Raw genomic sequence first — 22,091 nt, 5'->3', positions numbered from 1 at the left:
ATGATGCCAATGAAGAACCTTTTTTTTAAAGGGTGTAAATCAGGCTCTCAAGTTAATTTTTCTTTCTATCTCTTGTGACACTTTACACTGTAAAGAAAGGGAAATACGTGATTGACTCCATCATGCACTCTGTCAGCCGCGCTTGTCCACAGATGCAGTGATCACTTTCTTAGTGTGTCTGTCACAACCACCAAATGTGATACAGATTTAATTCAAGTCTTCTAGTGCTTTAAAGACACTGGTGCCGAGATGTTTACAGTTCATAAAAGCTGATTAGGAAATATGCCGCCGGCACAACAGCTTTATGGATGGTCGCACAAGACCAATTAAAGGAAATGCTCGAGCCGGATTAAATAGCATTTTGCCATAGGTTCTTTTAAGGTCACCCCTGAGGCCTTTCCCTTCAAGGCTTTGTGTAGAAGAACGTTAGTGTGAGACATTAGAGAGGCACTTACAGGCTTTGTTTGTGTTTTTACCACAAGCCTCTCGCAAAGCTGCTGGTGTTTCTTGTGCTGTTGTGGACAAGGAAGCCTCTCTTCACGGACGCTGCCTCACTGAGATGCGCTCATTAAAAATGCATCTGTGAGAAATCAATGGACCTTTTGGCCCCAAGGCTGAAGGACTAATCTTTGGCTGTTAATTATTTAAAAAGGCATGAAGGGTGTGTGTGTCGATCCCCGTGCTGACGGGCGGCCGAGCATGCGTGTTTCTGAGCCTGGGCTCACTGGAAATCCTATCCACCTGTCTGTCACCTCTGCCAGAACTCAGATCCATGCAGCTTTAATGAGCCTCACACCGTCTGCCTTCAAAATACAGCCCACACGCCGCATACCCCTACACTTTCCAGATCCTACCCGACTCACACACTCATACCACTGCACTGGGAGATGTTGGATTGTTGCCACTGCTTGTTTTGTACTATTTGCATTCTTTTGAAAGCATTTTCTTTGCATTTGCAAGAATTATTTGCTATGTTTGAGATGAAAGGCTTTTTTGTGCATTAGGCATTTAGTTTCCTTTGTCAGAATGTACTGTGTTGGTGCCGTGTTACTTTGATGGTATCAGATCATATTCAGAGCCTATTAAATCATTTACATGGTATGTAAGTTCTTTTAAATATTAAGGTAAGACTTTAAAAAAGGGGTACCTTATTTGTTAACATTGGTCAATGCGCTAGCTAACATCAACTTTTACAGCATATGTTAGATAAAAATGCGATTCTTTATTGTTTGTTCATGTTAGTTAACAGTGCACTGGTCTGGAGTAAAATGGTACAAAATTTAAATTTTAAATTTAGTTTTGTTTGTGTGACCTATTGTATTTAGGTTGATTCAGGGATACTATGTTTGATATATTTCATGCTTAGATAAAATCAGTTAATTTAGATGTTACCACATGAAGCACATTTTAGTTTTTTTTTTGTGCATGTCACTACTTACAAAAAGTATTATAATTATAACCATAGTGTTATTATTATTATTTGCGTAGTATATATATATATATATATATATATATATATATATATATATATATATGACATATACTGTAGTATTCTTTAAAAAATACTCTGGAGTTCAATGTAAATGCCATTGTACACGCATTATAGTACCATTAAATATTTTGAAGTATCATAGTATTAGCATGTGATTTCACCACCACTACTATTATTATTATTATTTTAAAGGAAATTATTGACCTTTATTTGGTTGCATCATTGAAAGTATTTTTAAATGATTGATCAGATAGTCTTTAAGTTAACACATTTGTACCTATAGTTGTTGAAAAAAGTGTAATTTATATACTCATCTGGATTTGTGTCTTGTGTATCATTGTTTTAAAAAAGATATGTAAACTGTTTTAGAAGTTGTTGAAAAAAGCATAAAAATGCAATGACCTTAACAAGAGCTCTTGACAGATTTATATCCACCTAACACGTTTCAGAGTTGGAGTTTCCTTTCTCTTTTGTTTGGAAGGAAATCCTGAATGGACAAACATTGCTGATAAGGTCTGTCCTCCCTTCCTTTCTTACTTTGTTCCTCCTCCTCACTCACATACCCTCTGTTTTCCTTTCATCCTTTAATTCTCTGTCTCTTTTTCTTCTCTACACTTACACACACTCAAACGGTGAACGTCTGACATGGTGAATTCCCTGTAGAGCGGTGAGTGTCAGACCGGGAGAGTTCATGCGTGCGCCCCAGCCTCTGCTCCTAATTAAACTGATTGTTAACCTTTTCCACAAACAGATCCCTCTTAAGAGCTATGGTTTTAATAGACTACGGCTAAAGTATTACCCTAACCGGAAAGCGCTCAGATTTGCAGTTGATCCCAACATGCAAAACCATGTGAGATATGTGCTGCCTGTCATCAGGAATGTGTGATTGCTTTCTGCCTATTGGCTGAGGTGTCCTTTCAAGACTGCCAATTGGTTTATTTCTCATGCTGTAAATCAGTCATCAACGTCTCAGTTGTTACTCACAATGCACATGCTGTGTTTTTTTTCCTGCCAGACTCCCAAACCTCAAAAGCAGTTTAGAGATAAAAGTTGTAAAGAATATGTGAATCAAAGCTAGGCAAGAGCACCTTAAGTACACAAGTTCACAAGCAGTCATCTGATGATATGCTTGATAAAAAGAAAAAATCATTATAATAACTTTAAAATGTGCTACGAGGCAACATTAAAGTTTATGAACTCTTATGAACTCAAATTTTTGGGCTTAGTTAATCGCTCTGCATTTTTATCTGATCCTGGCTGATACAGAAAAACTGCATGAATGAAAAATAAAATACAAAAATTAATTGTCCTTACTGCTACTAGTTTTTTTCTGCATTACAACAATTACAATATTCAGAATTAAAAAATATACATTTAACAGAGTTGTTAAATTATTGTTTTTTTATAACATTAAATGAGCGTGATAGATGATAGAAAAAGTAATCTGAATTTAAAAATCAAAGAAATTAGTATGTACAATTAAATATCCTCTCAAAGCAAAAAAAACGTAATATTAATAGCGGATATGTCCCCCCCCCATATATTTTGTTCCTTATGGCTTTCACATTATCATGTAAATGTTTTTCTCCTCTGATGAACTCCAACGTGATGACAGACTCAACGGTTTCCACCACTCACAAGAGAAGGGCTCTTTTCCATACTGTTCTCCCTCCATAACTCTCACCTTTCTCTCCTCTTCTGTTCCCTTGGTTTGAAAACACAGTGGTTGCCAGCAGGAGCTGTGAAGGGCCAGTTTAAACTTGGCCTGTTGCAGGGGACAGTAGTATTATCTGAGTGGGGCGGCGGAGCCCCCGCAGCACAGCTTAAGTACAGGCTCCTAGTGTCACTGCAGGCTAATGGGAACCAGCTGTGGGGGAGGTTTAATTTTAGCGGTAGCAAGCACAGCCCCAGGGAGGAGATTTTAACCCTGTCCCAGCCAGAGTTCCTCAGAAACTCCAAAGCAAAGGTTCCCTGAGGTATTCCATCAGCCCAAAAGTCCACTGAATTAGTGCTGTATTGACGATTTGACAAGGTAAAATGTGATGTACGTACCCTCAGAAGGCAAAAGGGAAGTAAAGGGAATTCCATTTGATCTAGGAAGATCATTAACCATGCTTAAGTTAAAAAAAAAAAAAAAAAAAAATATATATATATATATATATTTTTTTTTTTTTGATATCCACTTTTTATATGCAACACTCAGTTTAGTCTAGTAGCTTTTGGCTCTCTGTTAACTATATTGTGCCGTTTTTCCTGCACTACTATTACTAGAGCAAGAAACTCTCTCTCTCCTTCCCTCCCTTTCATGCAGCTTCTGTCTCCACCACTTAAACTCAATCTTGTTGAAATGTGATCTCCTCTGAGATGGAGGCTTTAGCTGTAAGGCTTTAAGGAGATCTGATGCTTGGCCCTGTTTCCTCCTCTCCTCCTTCTTTCCTCTTTTCATTCGTAGCGCTCGTGTGTGGTTTTGACTTTTTTTATGCGAAGCAGAAATTGGGTCCGTCTGCTCGGGCCATGCCAGGAGGCTTTGGTTTGTCATTTAACTTCGGAAGGGAGTGCAGCAAGAGAGTTGTAAACTGATTGGCTGAGAGTCTCAAACAGCAGCCAGCTTTTGCCCTAAGACCCTCCACAGTGCACTAGGTAGTGGGCTTTCAGAACTCTGGACTACAATCTGTGTGACAGACGGATTGCTTTTGGAATAAAATACAAATAAGCTTTGCCATGCTCACATTTTTGTAGTGGGGATTGGCATTTTGATTCATTTTGGTACTATGGGAAATATTGGACTGTGACACATTTTTGTACCATGGACCACACATTTGATAATCGATAGTACAATTTTTATAATATAAAGATTTATACTATAAAGGTAAATCTATAAGTCTGTAAACAACATGTTATTTGACAAATTAAATAATTGGCTTTTTATTGTTACTGTACTGAGTGCAAAGCAAAATTATTAAAATATCTAAAAACAAATCTAAATTTTTCTACCCAAACATTTATTTTTTGCTTTTCACAGTAAATATAATTTGTAAGTTTTAAGTTTAAAAGCCCATTCACAACCAGAACAACAATAATAAAGATAACTATACAAATAACTATATTAGCGTCCACACCAGCGGACAATAAAGTTTGTTGTTTATTGTAAACATGCCATTTAATTTTGTCATTTGCCACTTTGAATCTTTAAGCTCTTTAAAGCAGAATGGATTCTGACTGGCTGTCATTATTAGCTGTCAGATGGTTATTGTCCTTAGTGTAAAAAGGCCTTATATAAATATAAATAAGAATATAAATAATACATTTTTATATAAAAATACTTTTTTTTCCTCCCATATCTGCAGACACATTGGAACCCTCTTGTAGCCACATAAAACCCCTTTAATGTGAAAACTCGAACACAAAATTGTGTTGTTTCAGATATGATTGAAATTTGTATTTTTAAATACTTACCAACTTTAACAACCTATGCTTGTATTTTGATAAGAACAGTAATAAATAAAATAACAATAATACATTTTTGAATAGATTTATTTTCTAGTCAGAATATTTGGTGCAAAACAATTACTCAATTTATCAGTTACTCAGATAGTTCTGACCTTGAACGAGTGTGTGATTGCATGCTTGTTAGTTTTTGAAAGGCCTAGGGGAATAACATGTTTGTCTGTATTCAACGTATTTATGTGATAAAAAAAAATGCATGTGTGCCTCCGATTCGGTGCCAGTGTGAAGGCCCCTGTGTCAGAGCCACACTGGGGCGTGGTGTTTTTTTCTCTCAGACACTATAAATCTTCAGCATGTCTGTGTTTTTGAGAATGTTCGCTCGGGGGCAGATAGCACGGGGAAGAATCGGACTAAATGACTCCATTATGAAAGAGGCTGCAGTCTGAGGCCTCACCACAGGAATTGGTGTTTTATTAGTTTTGCGTTTCCAAAACTATTAAGCAAGGTTTCCAAGTTTGATGTGTGTGTATGTGTGTGTATATGTGTATGTGTGTGTGTTGAGATGCCGACTCTGACTCACATTCAGTGTGGGTGTACACTTCATTCTGCACCCCTATTTGTATTATTGTATATGTTTGTGTAGGTTTGGTGACTATCCATTAATCTGTATATGCGTGTGTCTGCTTTTCATACATTTTCCTATGTGTGTGCATTGCAATGCTTAGCAAGCACATCTCCATATTCATGACTAGTCAAGTACCGCGGAACATGCTGTGGAGCTGCGTGGCGCCAGTTTGACAGTTAGTTCCTAGACCGAACACATGGGGGAAATGCTCATGGAGCCACGCTCAGCTGCCGATTCTCACTAGAGGAAATCAAACGAGGAGCAGATGAAGGCCTCTCATCTTCCTCTCTCCTTTTGCCATTCAGCTGAGGTGGAGCGTTCCTCATTATTTGCTAGTTTTCCAATCATAAATCAGTGTTGTGGTCTGATTCACAAACAGATTTTTAAAATGGATAGTTCTAAATCTAAATTCTAACTTGATGAGCTTCCATTTAAAATAACTATTGACGCAAATGTGACCTTACTGTCATTAACTACTCACCCTCATGTTGTTCCAAACCCATAAGACCTTTGTTCATGTTCAGAACACAAATTAAGATATTTTTGATTAGCTTTCTTACTCAATGCAACTGACACATTCAACATCCAGAAAGGTAGTAAGGACATTTGTTGAAAGAGAATAAATGTTTGTTTTCTTTGCGCACTAAAAAGTATTCATATAGCTTCATAAAATTAAGGCTGAACCACTGATGTCACATGGACTATTTTAACAATGTCCTTACCTTAATCTTTCTGGGCCTTGAACATAGTAGTTGTGTTGCTGTCTATGCAAGGTCAGAAAGCTCTCGGATTTCATCAAAAATTTCTTAATTAGTGTTCTGAAGATGAAGGAAGGTCTTGTGGGTTTGAAATGACTTGAGGGTGAGTAATTACGGACAGAATTAAAATTTTTGGGTGAACTTTCCCTTTAATGTGGCCAGTTACTACAGCTTTACAACCACAAACAGCTTGCTTTTTATTATTATAATGAACGTTGTTATTTGGCTAAATGATTGTTTATTCCAATAATTAATAATAATACAGTACATTTAATTATTGTATACTTGTGCTTTTACCGCTGCACAAAGTCTTTTGTGGCTTGTTGCTTTATTTGAACCACTTCTTTGTAATGATTCATTTGAACTCATTCTCAAAGCTTTTGTTAATGAGACGGGTGACATATTGGACCCATAAACAACACCACATCTAAACAGTCTAATTGAAAACTTTGACAAACTGGGCTAGTTAACTAAATGTAAATATAAAGATGGATATTTCTGAGTGATGACCCAAATGAATCAGTGAATCATTTTTGAAGTGATTCATTGGAATTTATAAATTCACTACAATTAATTTAGACTTGTAAGTGTATACTATTTAATCTATTTCATTGTTAATTTTGACGCTTTTCAGAACTGTGACAGGAACTACCCTGCCAGTTAAACTTGAGTTAATCATAACGTGTCTTTTGTGAACTCTGCTCCAAGTTTGTAGCAATGTGTAGGATGATAAACTACGGTTTCCTTAAAAATTCAGTGGGCTGCGGTGGAGTCTCATGTTTCCTGCGATCTCAAACGGAAGCTGGTCTGTTCACCGATTGCTTGTCAATGACATCATCATAGAGCATGTGCTAATTGATTCCTGCTGCTGCCATCTCACATGCCTCTGATCTGCTCCCAATTTGTTTGAAGTTGGAGGGAAAAATGGCCTCATTGTTTTTGGCCATGCAACAGACTCTCAAGCAAGATCTTCATGGAAAGCCAGTAGTGTAGCTCTGAACAGATTGAGAGGAATGTAATCAGAGGGTGGACGCTTTGTCCATCATATTCTTGCCTTCCCCCAAAGGGATTCAATTATAGTGCCCAGCTCGGGTTTCTCAGGCCCGTCTCTCGGCCTTCCAGTCACATCCCTCTGATCAATAAACTGCACAACATCATCACCAAGTTGTTCTTTTTGTGCCCATTCAGTATGGCCAGGTTCCCTCCTTTTTGCTCACGTGTCACACTCGCTTTGTTTTTGGAAATATCTAGTTGTGGACAAGCTCATTACAGTGTCTTTACAAGAAATGCAAAACTTTTCAATGTTCAGCCAAGCAGACAGGAAAATTGGACTCAAACCCTTCAAGCTCTAGAGAATTAACTGTAGTTGTGTGTATCTTCTTGTGTAATTGCTTGAAACTGCAACTTCAAAACAACTAATGTCTAATTAACGGTAGCACATTATTTTCTTCATATTGTATACATGTCTGCATGAAATTTACACCCACACTTCTGTCACAGCTCATTACTGTCTGATTGTGTGATATATCACATTTTTTCATCTTGGAAGAGGCTATAGTAATGTATGGGACAGAAGTTTTTATAGTCTTGCTACATTTTTGAGTGACCTTTTCAACTGCTATATACATAATTTGTTACTACTGAGGTGTGTGTGGTAGAACTCTTCTGCCGTGTTTTTCTTTGAACATGGTCCATCTCTTTTCCTTCGGAAACATGGAGGTCCGCTCAGAAACCCAGTTCTGATGTTTGAGTTGGATCGTTATAAGAAAGTGAGGAGGAGGGAGAGAAAAAGTAAAAAAGAAAAGATTGTCCCGTTTTTGGATGTTATGCAAAATGTGTTTTTCCTGGTGATGATGCAGACTTCTCCCTGCCATTCCTCTTGTGAAAGATTTCCTCTCATAAGACTATTCAGAAGGTGCCGTTTCTTCATTTGGTATTGAGAAAGAATAAAATGTACTGAGCTAAGATTGTCTACAGCAATATTTCCATAAATGTATTCATTCATATTATGTGTTAATATTGCATGTATAGCTCTAGAGCAGGGGTTCCAAAACATATTTGTTATTAAATGCACAATATTTACTTAAGTACCCCCTGATATTAAAATAATATATAGGTAAATTAATAACATATTTGCATGTTCATCTTTTTAAGTAACTGTTTTAGGTAACACTTTAGTATAGAAACCAACTAGTTGCTTATTAGCATGCCTATTATTACCGCATTGGCTGTTTATTAGTACATATAAAGCACATATTATGCTTTAATAACTATTAATGAGCAGTGCATTTTTAGTTTATTAAGGCAAAAGACAAAATGGTGTTATTGATGAGAATTGGATCTTAAAATAAAGTGTGACCATGTTTTAGAAACCAAGTGAGATTAAATAATAATAACAACAACAGCAATCATTATTACTATTACAAAAATGAAGATGAACCCTGAAGCTTTTATTTTGTAAAACTGTCAGCACATGTAGAGCACATGTACAGTTTGCTCAGTTTACTGTAACCAGAGAAGTTTTGAGACAGTGAATACATGTGTGCCACACTTCACTATTCATTATAATTATTTAGCTTTTAATTAACTCACAAACCCCCTGCTTTTCATTCACAATCAATTCCTCAATTCTGTCTGTATATTATAATGTATATTATTCCCTGAATAGTTCTCCAAAAAAGTGTCTTTCAAAATGACGTAGCATGCAGCAAAAAAGAATATAGAAACAACAAATGGACAAACAAATAGAGAATTGCCGTTCTCAAAATATTAGCAGATGTGATGTTAGCGTGTATGGGAATGGCAGGTCCAGGGCTGTAGCCTGAGTGTTGGTGGTTTCTCAATTGTTTGTGAGAGCCCTTTGCTCTTGACTCAGTGTCTGACAGTGCTGTTGGCTGATCCAGATCTTTTTTTGGGTGAAGGTTATTTTATTCTGCACTTGTACAAGGGTCCAGGTGAGAAATACAGCAGCTTCGTGTGGTTTTACATTCCTGTCGGCTGATTCCAGGAAAGAGCCTCCTCTCAGGACACAGGTGGGCGACCGGCGCGGTCACCATCCACTCACATCTCTCTGCACTTATGTTGTGACATGTATGGGCATACTTATTTCTGGTTACATTTGTTGAGTGTACATGTTTCACACAAGCAAACACGTACTTTAAGTGACAAAATGTTATACAGCAAAGAGTTTTTTTGTAATTAGCACTAGCAGTGAAATGATCAAAATTGATTTTGGTTCTTAAATAAAGCAGCTTTTAAACATTGTGCCATGGCAGCATATTATTATAATAAAATGTCCTGTATCTAAAGTACAATTTATGTTCCATTCAATATCTACATCTATCACACGCCATAAAGATTCACATAAATCATAGATAATATGAAACACATGCCTTTACAAGTGGAATTAAATTACATCAGAACTGCAGTGTATTTTTCCAGTGCACCTGTCCAATCTGTAAATAAGTTTCTGAAGTTAAATTTAATCTCCAAACTCTTAGTTTGAGATGACAGGAAAGAGAGCAGAGACAGAGACAGTGTGGCTGGGTCATGTCGCCAAGGTCTGGCCTTTTCTTTCCAAGATTCATTTTTACAATCACAGCCGTCAATGTCAGCAGAAACTGTGTTGTTTGGAGACTTCATCAGACAGAGACAGCAACCATTTGACTGTCAGTGTTATTTTGGAGCAATTTACGTGGATAATGACTGTCTTACTACTAAAGTAGTTAACAAAACTAAAACCATGAAGCATTTCTTATTTCCATTTAGTTGATCCTAAAACAAATAGAAATGAATAAAATTATAGCGATGTGTTATAAAAAAAAAAGTCCTTCTTTTTTGAAGAAATTAATGCTTTTATTCTTCAAGGATACATTAAAAGTGACAGAAAAGACTCAAAAATATTTGTTTTCAACATTGATAATAAGAAATGTTTCTTCAAATCAGCATATTGCAGTAATTTGCATATTACAGTTTTTCTAAATAATAATAATAATACATTATTTAATTGCCTGCAAATTTATTAATATAAATTAAATAATTTATAAAACTATATAATTTATTAATATAAATGAATCTAATGTTACTAATATATTATTATTTGATCATTAAAAAAAATGGAATTGAAAACCAGTTGTAATCATTTTTCACAATATAGCAGCAAATGAGTTTTGACCAAGTGGTTAGGTTAAATGTTTAACCCAACCTTCTGGGTAGTTTTATTTAGCTAAACTATTGTTCAAAAATGACTACATGGCTGGCTTAAAATGAACCCATAATTGCTAGAGCCAAATACTGAACATTTATTAATAAGCAATTAAAACTGTTATTCAATTATAATTTAACTTAGTTTCCAACCTATTTTGGGTTAATTTTAAGCAAGAAATATAGTACTTTTTGAAACAATAGTTGAGCTAAATAAAAATACCCAGAAGGTTGAATTAAACATTTGACCCAACTGCCCAAAACTGTCTAAATTAACTAGTTTGTATTTTACACTTATGTCTGAAAAACAAGCGGCATTTGTGTGTGGTGCAGTGCGTGTCAGAGCTGGCCAGAGGGGGTTTATCCTGATGGAGAAAGGTGTAGCCTAATTGTAGGTTGTAGGGGTTTGAGGGAGGAGACACGACCCTAATGGACTGACTCCCCTCCGTCTTTGTGTTTGTGGCAGGTGGCGTGGGCAGAGAAGTTCAGGTCTGTGGGGCTTCTGCCTTCCTCTTTGCAAATGCATTAACAAAAGAGGGCTTTTGTCTGTTAATTTGGATATGCGTACGTGGGAGTGTCTGGAGTGCGTGTGTGTGAAACAATACAGCAAACGTTTAGTTTCAGCCTTTCTCTGATTACACAGAGAAGCATGCTCTATCTCTCTGGGCTGCTTTGCCTAGGCGTGCTCAACACCTGCACTGGGCCGCACCTGTTTTGTGTGTGTGTGTGTGTGTGTGTGTGTGTAAAGCTCAACTGCAACTTCACACACACTTTTCAGTAAGTTTGTGTCTGCATAATGTCACCCAGACTGAAAAACTTTAAAGTGAACATAGGGATGGGTAGTTACCCAGACTGAAAAAAATAATAATATTCACTCGGAAATTGCACTACTAATGTACTGAATTTAACATGAAATTCTGAAACAGAAATACTGAAACAGTATTTTTTTGTAAAATAATTTTTACAGTGTAAATATTTTGAGATAAAACAGAGTAAGAAGCGTATGTGTCAGTTTTGTAAGACATCAGGAGTGCAGCTATGCCTCCCACACTTAAATGTTAACCTTCACTTCCTCCCTCTTTTACCGGTAGTTGCTCTGCTGTGTATCTGTTTGTGTGAGTGTGTGTGTCCTTTGGGCCTGTTAGTATCTCTTTATTGAAAGAACAGCTGCCTTTAGCTCTTACTCATACACACACAGATATGACTCAGTCTCCCTGAGTGCATGGAGAGTCGTATGTCACGTCTTTGTTGAGGAGGAGGATCCCGTTCTCAAGGCCATGAGTCAGGCAAGTGTACTGTATGACAACCAGGATGGACAAAGATCTACTGGGGATCTTTGCACTGCAGTGGTTAGCACATATGCTAATGGTATATTGAGCAATGATTCTCTCATGGGGACAAAGACTCTGGTTTGACTGCAACTTTGTAGCCCCTCAGGATAAAAGTTAATTTTTATAAGGTTTATTTAATTTAAATACTATTGAAAGCAATATTTTAATATTCATATTTTTTAATGAAATGTATAATATCAGGCACGTTTTATTTAAAAGTCCAATTTTCGCCATTAACAAACCATTAATTACAACTTTGCCTCAATCTCCTAATTTGCTGCTTATTAATAGTTAGCTAAGTAGTTTTTAAATTTAGCTATTGGGTGGGATTTGTCACACCCCTTTGGACTTTTGTTGGGTTTTCATTCCTCTTGTGTTCTGTGACCCAGTTTTCCCTTATGTTTGATTGTGTCATTAAGTTCAGGTGTGTCTTGTTAATTATCCTCATTTGCTTCACTATATTAGTTGTGTTCTGTTCTACATGTGTCTCCTGCCTGTTCTTTCCTGGAAATATATATATATATATATATATATATATATATATATATATATATATATATATATATATATATATATATATATATATATATATATATATATATATATATATATATATATATATATAAATAATCATATTTATAAGTAAATATTTTTTGGTCATCAGAACATGTTATATTTCCAATGCTGGTGTGCCAGATGCCTTAATTGTGTGACCCAACAACTACCTTGGCCAAACATCATCACTCAGAAAGTCCATACTGGTCAACCAGCTGGTTAACAGCATGGCTACAGTATTCTGGTCCACCAGCTAGACAGGTACCAACCACAACCAGCATAAACAACCCTGGACCACTAAAGACATTCATGACGATTTTTTTTTCTTTTTTTAAGCAGGTATGGTAAGCTTACTTATGTAGTTTATTAACATTTGGTCGTGTTTTAGCCACTTGACGTGGAACTGGGCAATTAAATGTCCTGTCACTTCCTCTTCCTCAGCAGCTTAGTCATAAGACAAGAGCGTTTTAGGCAGTTTGAGTGCTTGAATAGGCATAGGCAATGTGTCCTACTGTCACAGGATAAGCTAAGAGGGATGGAGGAATACATTCAGAACATTAGTTCAATTAGATATGGGCCGTGGGTCACAGTATCAACCTGTCTTTGTTGTAGTACCACTCACACAAATCTGTGTGACCGCTGGTATTTGAGTCACGGAGCTGATGCAGCATTTACTGTGACATGTGAAATGAAGCTCTCATGGGCCATATTTCTCTTTCTGTTTCTCTGAACATAAACAGGGAAAGTCCAGGAAAGGCCCTTTGAGGGCACTGACTCACATATATAGAGAAGCACGCACACACACAGACACAGTTTCATCAGACACATTATGTTTGTATATGTGAATAATCCAGTGATCAGCAACTGCCGCATAATTAGCACTTGTGTGGGATCACACACAAACACACACGCTCTTACTCACAAAAAGCTCCACTCATGAGGTGCGGGGACACAATGCCCCTCTGTCAGCGTTCGTGTAAGTGTGTGTGTGTGTTCTTCTCCTCTCTTACTGGACCAGCCTCCTCCTCTCTTGGCTTCAGAAGCTTCTCTGCTGGTTTTCTTTTCCCTCGCATGCTGCAAATCTGCTGATGATGGCCTGGCACGTGTGTGAACGAGAGGCAGCCTGCCAGTGCGCCAGTCACACATCTCACTGTTGCCACAGCCACCAGCACTGGGTCTCCCCACTGCCCAGTTATTCAGTTCAATTCAGTTTTACTTCATTCATCACAGTTCATGTTATTTTAATGTATCAGTACTTTCAGATACATTATAATTCAGTTGATTTTAAATCAGGTTTACATGTTGTACATGTGAGTCACAACTGAATATGTAATGTCTTTAGAATTGAGGTGAGACCACTTTAGTACCTCATTTGTTTTTTATACAGCAAGGTGATTAAATAAAGAGCACTTTTGTTAAAGTAAAAAGTCAGAAATTTGGTTATGAACTCAAATATTTCTCATCAAATTCGTCTAAGACCGCATTATTTGAGCTACACTTCAGTTTAAAGTATTGGGGTCTTTTTTCTTCTTTTTCTAAAGAAGTCCCTAATGTTCACCACAAGGCTGCATACAGTAAAAAAAATTCAGTAAATCTTTATTATTATCTTCAATATTGAAAACAGTCATTCTGAAACAGTCCAGAAACAGTGATACAATTTTTTCAAGATTTTCTGATTAATAAAAAGTTCAGAAGAACAGTATTTATTTGAAACAGAAATCTTTTGTTACATTATAAATATATTATATATATATATACAAACGTTACTGCGCATGCGCGCTTTTGCGGACCTAACTTAACTTCCGGTAGACTTCCAAATAGAATCAATAACATCAGCCAAGTCCCTCTAGAGTAGATATTTTTTGATAACAAACAAAATATGTTTGCTGCATGGATCAGGCGGACTTAATGAGAATGCAAATCCATTCTTTGCCAATAGGAGATGTTTTAAAGCATAGACATAAAGCGCGAGAAATGGAGGTTTCCCCAGTAACAGCTGTAAACAAAGTACGCTCACACACGCTGCTTTATCAGGCATATAACATGCAAGTCTTCCTTCAGAAAAACAGCGATATAAAAAACACCTGTGCCTCGTTTTGATATTTAAACATATAAATGTAAGGGATTATTATTATTAAACGTGCAGTACATAACGTTACTCAGGTTTATTCAGCGAAGCCTTTTTGAAAATCGATCAGTTTTAAAATTGTGGTGAGTTTCCAAAAATAAATAAATGTATGGGAAACACATCCCGCAGCACAACCACCTGAGCCCTCAGTCTACTCATCGCCTTGACTTTAACTGCGTTTGTAGAAGGCACTGCAGCCAGACCGATATACACAACACAGACCGGAAGTTAACTTAGGTCCAGGCGCGTGCGCCTGATGAAACCGTCTATATGACTATCGCGCTTCTTTTTTTTAAAGAATGTTTTTCAAATGAGTTGACAGTTTGGAATGGACAGTGAACGAGCGGGAACGAGGCTACCTAGTCTTTGCTGGGATTGGCCAGAATTTCTGGCGAATGTATCATAGACGAGCAAGTCATTTAGCCTTCATACAATATCACAAGGTTGCATCCTAGTGCCATGGACTATAACATATCAAAGTGATAACTTGTAGAACAAATGGATGTTGTTGTACACACAGCATGGGTCTGCAGACCATTGACACAAAGGTAAGACGCGATAACTTATGTTTATTAAGATTTGCTGGTATTATGGCTAGGTCTTGTGCATTTGCACACAAGGGATCGGCTGTTTTAATTCTTCTCTTGCAATTAATGTTACGTTAGACTTCCTTAGCCACCAACTTAATTAGCTAGTCACGGTTTGCGTTCATACAGCAAGTGTTGTGGGTGATGATTGTTGAGTAGTCAGTATCTTGTTTAATTATTGCTTGAATCTATTGCTGAATTCTGAAATAGTTGTGATGATGATGATGATGATGATGAGGAATGGATCAAGTTTTAGTCAAAATGCCTGATGTAGATTGGATGGATGCATGTTGTTGTGAATTGAGAGCAGTCAGATCATGGTGTGATAGTCAATAGTGTTCATGTGCTACACGTATTTTTGCTTTTTCAATCTTGATAAAATTTGTAGTGCTTAAGTTGTGTTGTGTGTAGATATGGTAAATTGTACTGGGAATTAAATCAAATTATTACATGGCTTGGTTGAATTCCACTGTAGAATGAAGTCTGTTATTTCTTGATAATAACACCGTTGCCATGAAAAACAGAGCGTTGCTATGGACGCGGCAGGATTCTAATCGTAGAGACGGAACTATTTTCTTTAGCGGAAGCAATACAATCGTGTTTAAATCAATAAACTCTTTTTTAAATCAATATTTTGTGTCAAATTATTGATTTATTTGGTGGGTAGCCATGTAATAAGCGGGATAATCTAGAGCGAGGCCCGATTTTGGGTTAGATTTTTTTCCCCGTTTTCAGTGGTTATAACAAAGCAACATGAAAGAGAAATTTGGTAATCATTGTTTAGGTACATTAAACCACGTCATGGCCATGTCATATTGTCAACATGGTACTTATATGATGATATGAAGCAGATTAGTGGGTCATATATCATATGTCTAATGCTTTGTACGGCTTTCTTCTTCATAAAACGAGTCGGACATCATCACATTTTTGTATACATTTTTATTTATTTACATTAATAAGATACAGGACGTCTTTCAAAACATGACCTGCGCGAAAGAGAAAAAAAATGCATCATTGTACCCACCACTTCTGAAAATGCACTTCTGAATGCGTCTCTGTCCCCACCACATATCAAACCAAACTGACGCCCATGTATATATATATATATATATATATATAAACAGAATGAGAATCAAGCCACGAACGGTAGTGTCCAAACTATCTCGTTTATACATACTGTTGTTAACCACAGGACATCTTAAGAATTATTTAAGAATTATGACAGATATCTCAGACAAAAATAATACCTAAATTAAAAGTTGGAGCTGTATTAAGTGTCCTATGCCAATGTTAAAATAAAACATAGAAATAAAATCTACACTTTCTAGAATAAAACTAAGATAGAACTTTCTAAATATTTTAATAATATTTTTGCTTTAATATCCTAATGATATAACATTATAATAATAATGTTTACTTTATTAATATTATGTTTCCACTTATTCGATTTTTATTCTCAAAATTAATTTATATTAAAATGGCACTAAAACACTGTCATACTTGAACAACAAATTTCATCCGGGACCTAATTTTGCAACTTTCAATGAAGGTATGAAAGTGGAACTAATAGAAAAGAGTTGGTTTCGTTTGTGTGGGTTGCCAGAAGATACATTTCTTTTTGGTCTTCGGCAGATGATGTTAACAAATTCCCAATCAGAGTTTTCTCTTCAAAGACCTTTAATTGGAAAGCACTAATTCAAAGGAGATTTTAAAGGCATCTGCAATGTGTGCTTAAATAGTTGATCCAGTGCTGTGTGTGGCCTACACTTCTAATGAAGGCCTCTTTTCCTCTCTCTCTCAAACCCATTCACTCTCTTTTTCTCTCTGAAGAGAAGAAGGCACTTGGCTGCCACCATTGGCTGCTACGCAAGTAACGTTCTGCTAGTTTCATCTCATTTCCTGCGTAGATGTGCGGACAATGAAGTAGCCTGAATCAGTAGCACTGTGTCACTTTGCTATAATAACATTTAAATTACATGCTAGGAGTTAGTGGGTTCGTTTATACTCTTCATAAGGCATAGTTTAAGTTCGCAAGGCTATGATCTGGTATCTTCATATTATTTGTAAATCTAAGGACGTGTATGTGTGAGGGGCTGCCGTTGCATTAGTTTTTGAGTGTGGGGGATGTGGAAGCTGACGTTTCGTTTTGAGGAGGAAGTTTGTGGTCAAGTAGTTTTCTACACCCCCACCCCCCCACTTTATTTTCCTTCTCCATCTAGCTGCGCTTAAAAAAGTCTGGCTGTCTCTACAGATGTGGAAATCATTTTAGAGGAGAGCGTGTGAGTGTGGGAGGCAGGGCTTCGTTTGTGAAGCGTGGGATTCAGGTCCATGTGAGAGCACGTCGAAGCCTCCTCTTGCCCCAAAGCACCCTGGGAAGGCCTTGGGTTTGGCCCACTCGTAAATGAAACCCCTGTGCTAGTCGGGCTAGAAATAGCTCAGGAAAACGGCAAGAACTTGGGACCGCTCATGTATCCAGCAGAAAAACAAACTCGCCCCACTCCACATCTGACAACGCCTTTCAGCTCCTGTTTTCATTTTCTAATTTATTCTGGAATATTTGTTTACCTTTGCAAAAATACTTTTTTCAGTGGTAAAGACAGAACTCTACAGGCTGGAAACATACTTAGTGTGTCGTCTAAGTAGTATACACACTTGCATGCACACTAGATTGAGAAGACGTGCTGTGTGTATCGCACCGCTCTGCCTCTAATTGGTCACATTGATCATTTCCACATGGCTGTTGGCTGCACATCTGCCACTGATATGTCCCTTCCCCCCAGCATCTTCATCCTCTTCCTTGTAAGCCATTGCTCCCTGGAGAGGTGCATTGTGGGAAACAGGATGTCAGCCACTAGGTTGCATGTCTCGACTCTGCACTTTTTCTGGGTCTCTCTCTACAGTATCTCTTATCTTTGATAGTCTAATTTTGTCTTTTAATGGCCTGTTTAATGCAAACTCCCACAGGTAGAGTTTATCAGCTTTCCCTGCTGGGTTGATGTCACATTTCGGCAAAAGCAGTCAGTGGGGTCCTCCTGATAACCAGGACACTCTGTCTATATAATTTCAGAGCCACATTACAAACCTTGTCTGTCAGTTGCTCCCTGCTGACAGGTTTAAATGAGTCAGCATGTAGATATTTGGCAGTGAAATCACAAATGAATTTACAACATGCCTCTACATAACCCGTGGGATACTTAATAAAGTTGGTTAATGTAGTCGAAATGAAAAACAAGAGATGGAGTGGTTGTGGGGTGGCGGAGGAATAGTCACATGTGTGAGAAAACAGACGCTTGGATATCCTTGTGTTGATTGACAGACTAGATGAACAAGCTCCTCCCAAGGTTTCGGTTTAAACTGTTGAAGTTCTTTCATGTCATATACATAGATGAAAATAGCTGTTTATAAATAATAATTTTAGCAATATCCCTTGAGCAAGAGTGCTGTTTTTCCACATGGCTGTGATATATGATGTAAGGAAAGTTATATAATCTGTATTGTTGTTATGCAACACTTCAGTAAGCAAGACTACAATAAACAAGAAGTTATTATGGAGTAACTGTTATTCTGGTCACATTATCATTGTAGTTATTTTATATATTTTCGCTCTGTTGATTTCTGACTGAATCAACATTTTTGAATGAATATATATATATTTTTTTATTTTGGAAATACTGTAAATACAGCTGTGGGGAAGCATAATTTTTCTGCTTCTCACTTTCTGAATAGCTCTGAACTGTTTAATTTCTATTGGTCACTTTGTTTCCTGTTTCATCCACATTTAAATTTACCATATGTGGCATCCATAAAAAAATATTGTGGATAAATATGCAAATCCATGATATTTGAATGCTAGTTGATGCCACGCTCATCTGTTGGGAGTGACTGAACTGCTGACTCACGAACAATCGTATTATAATCTCTATGAATGCATGTTGAGAAATCAGCCCACACAGATATTCACAACTTACAGATTTCACTTTAGCACAGAGAGAAGGTGTGTGTATATATATTTAATAAACTTAATTTGCTGTGCATAGCTCCCTCATGTCTCAAGTTAACACACTGGTACGTACATGTAAACTCTGGGGTATGAACGTGTTCAGACTGCTCTCTCTGACTGCACCATTGTGTTACAAGAGAGAAAGAGACTTTGAAGTCGCTCTGACTCAGTCATGGCACAGTGACACAGACAAAACACATCAGTGAGACCCACAGTTTTAAATCGCTACAGGTACGATGATTGTTTACTTAATCTAAGAACTGCAAAGAGAGGCAGACACAGAGGAAAAGAGAGCAATATAGAGGGCAGGAGAGAGTGTGGTAGATGAACAGATGCATGTAAACCCGTCTGTCTTGTCTGGGGCCTATAGGCTGTACGCAGGGCCCGGGATTGTTTTGGCTGTCTGAATCAAAAGCCTCCGCGGATGAATTCAATCCCAGTGTTTACTCGTGCTCTCGCACCCCCTCCCACCTCTGCTCAGCTCCACAAACACACACACAGATCCTCTGTGTCTTATCCATACAGCTGCCCCACCCAGCTCTGTACCTCCACAGTCTTTCCTTTTGACGGCCACCTCACATCTCTCACACGTGTTTACTGGCTAAATATGGCTCATGGTCTTTATAGGTCCCAGATTGTAGACTCACTAAGGTGTTTGTAGTGTTTTCTAAATGTTCTTTCAGTTATAATGTAACTTGCATTTGATTTAAAGCTAGCATGATTTCTAGCTTTGTTTAACAATATGTTGTGACTTGCACTTCATCATATTCACAGTTCTTAGAACATTTTACTATAATCTCATATATATATATATATATATATATATATATATATATATATATATACATGTATATGTGTGTGTGTGTGTGTGTGTGTATATATATATATATATATATATATATATATATATATTAGGGGTGTAACGGTACGCAAAAATCACGGTTCGGTACGTACCTCGGTTTTAAAGTCACGGTTCAGTTCATTTTCGGTACAGTAAGGGAAAGAAATGCAAACATTAAACTGCAGGTTGTTCATTACTATAAACGTTTTTTAAACAATTTGTTTACACTTTTTTAAAATACTTTTTGATAAAATATATATAAAATAAAAAAAAAAGAATAAAAAAATAAAATACTGCTGCAAAGTTCTCCACTGAATAAAATACTCTCAGTCTCAAACCAATATCATATAATAAAATATAATGAAAATATAAATAAATAACTATGATTACAGTGCAGCATTACCAATCCCAGCTTGTAGGCCTGCTCATATTTAAAAAAAATATATATATAACATTTCCAAAGTGTAAAGTGCAGCATCAACAGTTTCAGTTTTAAGACCTGCTCAGATTTCGTTATAGCGTTGGACCGATCAGAATTAAGAGCAAAGGTCTATTTAAATGCAGACGGGAGCTGCGTTTGAATTACAATCGTTTTTTTCCTAGTTGTAGTGATGTTCACACTCGCGTGATGCCTTTTGAAAACCTTAGGCCGGTGACACACTGGCATATTGCACCTGTCAAACATATTCTATTTTGCCATCAATACTGTTGATGGTGTCCTTTATCAGTAGGCTTTATATTTATGCTCAACATGAAGTATAGATATTGTTGTCATGAAGACAAGATCATGGTCTGTCAGCGGCCTCCCTCTATGTCACCTATAACAGCAGCAGTGCGTCAGGCACAATTCTGGTTTGTAAAGACACAGAAAACGCGAAGCAGCCATCACGCAACTGACACGCAGCAGAAACGCAGGCTCACGCCATGCAGCCAGTGTGTCACCGGCCTTAGAATCAGCTGCAGGGCAGGATTTGCGCTGAACGCAGAGACTTCCGCCACTTAATATGTTTGTTTGGAAACACGAAGATGTACCTATGTTCTGCGTACAAAATATTGCAATCGGTCATCCGGTACACATGTGCACCGTACCGAAAACCCTGTACCAAAACAGTCCGGTACGAATACACGTACCGTTACACCCCTAATATATATACATATATATATATATATATATATATATATATATATATATATATATATATATATATATATATATGTGTGTGTGTGTGTATGCATGTGTGTATGCATGAAATACTGTAGGTCACACTTTACTTTAGAGTCCAATTATTCCCATCAACAAACCATTAACTATGACTTTTGCCTTAATAAACTCGTATTTTGATAAGCTAATAAGCAACTAGTTAATATTGAAAATTGGTCTCTATACTAAAGTGCTACCTATAATATTATATATCATACATAATACCATATATACAATATAAATTTCACAATATTACAGTTGTATAAATAAATAAAGCCTTGCTGAGCATAACTTCTTACAAAAACATGAAAAAATCTTACCGACCCCAAACTTTTGATTAGTGTATAAACAGATTTTAATTTAGTCAATAATAATTGTTTTTTAATGTCTGATTGTAATATTTAATGAATGAATAATTGCTTTTTTAATTAATGATTATTTGCTTTTCTTCTGAATGGACATTTCTCCTTTAGTTTTAGCAAATTTGCGTTTGGTCTGGCTTCATTCTGCTATGTATCGCCCACTTTTCCCATCTAATTAATTCCCGATGGGAAATAATCAAGTCCCACCCAACATATTTTCTTGTTTATTGTCATGTTTCACTCGAAAATATGCACATTACACAAGTAAATGGGTTACAAAGAAGCAGGTCATGTCGATTTTAACTATGAAGAAACAAAGACCTGCAGTCTTCTTAGAGGAACTACTTTAGGGCCGAAACGTCATATAAACAATTTACAAACTACCCATCCATCCTAGCTCTTTTACCTAGTTCTTCACCAATCCTCAGGGGGTGGCTTGACTACTCATCACCTTCTAGAAATACCCAATGAAAAACAGCAGAGGAAGAGAGAAAGAGAACTGCTTTTCTCATATGTCTGCATTGTTGGCTCTCTCCCAGTGAAAACTGTGTGTTTAGG

General features: G+C 36.9%; 1 protein-coding gene across 10 annotated transcripts in view; it reads left to right on the top strand.

Annotated features, from left to right (window-relative positions):
* The window catches only part of LOC132101452 (core-binding factor subunit beta), a 36,329-nt gene that overhangs the window by 3,920 nt on the left and 10,318 nt on the right, over positions 1–22,091 (top strand). The window lies entirely within an intron of this gene.

This window comes from Carassius carassius, chromosome 23 (assembly GCF_963082965.1).
Source record: "Carassius carassius chromosome 23, fCarCar2.1, whole genome shotgun sequence".
Classification (NCBI taxonomy): Eukaryota; Metazoa; Chordata; class Actinopteri; order Cypriniformes; family Cyprinidae; genus Carassius; species Carassius carassius.
Note: the sequence above shows the minus strand (reverse complement) of the source record. Positions and strands in the feature narration are given on the sequence as shown.